General features: G+C 27.8%; 1 protein-coding gene across 1 annotated transcript in view; it reads left to right on the top strand.

The window, feature by feature from the left end:
• LOC119581846 (protein singles bar-like) overlaps window positions 1-1560 on the top strand; it is a gene marked incomplete at its 5' end in the record, with an annotated part of 3942 nt that extends 2382 nt beyond the window's left edge. Inside the window, 1 exon segment of the mRNA XM_037929984.1 lies at window positions 1-1560.
• Between the last annotated feature and the right edge of the window lie 101 nt (window positions 1561-1661).

A 1661-nucleotide genomic window follows, 5' to 3' on the forward strand; every position in this document is an offset into this window, starting at 1 on the left:
CAAAATTCATACAAATCATGCAAGAATTGAAAGCCATTTTTTTAAAATTAGGAAGTATAATCTCTTTTCTTATTTACAAATTCAGTATAGAAAAATTTAAAAATGGACATGTCTGGTTGATGTCTTGTAGCATTTTCTTGGTGCCTTACTTTGGTGTCTTGTCACCTGAGCAAGTAGTGACACTTATACGCCTAAAGAGAAGTCCAGCGTTACAGATACATAAACACAATAATGTTTGTAAAATGAAAGAAGAAAGACAAAGAATACAAAAAGAGATGTCTTCATTATATATATATTTTTTAATGTGAAAAATTTTAATTCAAAACACAGTACCTTTGTATTTCTTGTCTGTTCTTGTTGCAGTGTTTCACTCAGGAGTCATTTAACTTGAGTCTTCTTCATAAAATACTTAATATAAATGTGTATTATAAAGCAATTTCAATGCATAAAACTTATGATAGATATGCTTATGGTATTAGTCAAGTAGTGATATGCCCATAGTTGTCAGTGATTTTTCTTGTAGCCACTGTCTTCTTATAGTAAAGTTGAGGCTTTAAGATATATTCTGCATAATTACCATGAATAAGGCACATTTATAGATATTTTATGTTATTTATACTGTATGAACCTTTACGTCACTCATTGATGGTGAAAAAACTGAAATATTGTCATGTAAAGTGATCTTAGATTGTGAAATAGAGGTGCCATCATATAAGGAGATGTAGTTACTGTAAATGACTTCCAAAAGATAAAATGCAAAATTTTATCAATTTTTAAGAATTAACTATAATTACATACTCTAATTATGTTAATTATGTTTTGGTCTGCACAGACATAAAGAAATTTCACCATGAATGGTGCTAAGGAACGTATGGTTTGAGATGTTCTTATACTTTGAGCTCTAATATTTTGTTGCACAATTAGAAAAAAAAATGTATACATAACCATTCAAAGTTCACTTGTTTGATGAAATTTTGAATGAAAGATTTTCATATATTTCTAATGACCATTATTCCCTCCCAACCCTTTTTTATAAGGGCCATTTTTTTTTCTCTCTCTCTCTCCATATCTGCTCCATTGGCTTTATACACATGTATACTTTATTATGTGTTCATATCATTTATCTTGCAGTCTCATTTATTTATACCATATGTTTTTGTGATATCTGTAAAAAAGTAAAGGAAAAATATATAGAGAAAAATGGAATTAGTGATTTAGTCTATTATGATAAGGTATAGTTATGTTTGAATAGTTGATTCAGATTTTCTTTGGAATTTCTTGATTTAAGAATGAAAATTTCCTTGAATAGTCAACCAATAAATAAGTTTTATTTATATTATTAATGTACAACATATTTTTTCTGAAAATTACTTGAGTGTGTTCATCTTCTCTGACTTAACTGGATGGCAAAAGTCATTTTTTATATATTAGATGTAGCTGATTTAATATTCATACTCTGTGCCTCAGTCGTCTTTTAGAATGCAAAGAGCAATGTGTTTGTAACATTTTTATGTACTTGATACAGAAGATTCAAAGAAATAAAATTTTTGTCAACTGTAATAATTGTTTGAAATATCAACCTTCTGATAAAAAAGGAACATGATATAGTTTAGCACAAAAATATATTGCTTTTATCTTATATCAAGCAGTAGCATATGTAA

This window comes from Penaeus monodon, chromosome 15 (genome assembly GCF_015228065.2).
Source record: "Penaeus monodon isolate SGIC_2016 chromosome 15, NSTDA_Pmon_1, whole genome shotgun sequence".
Classification (NCBI taxonomy): Eukaryota; Metazoa; Arthropoda; class Malacostraca; order Decapoda; family Penaeidae; genus Penaeus; species Penaeus monodon.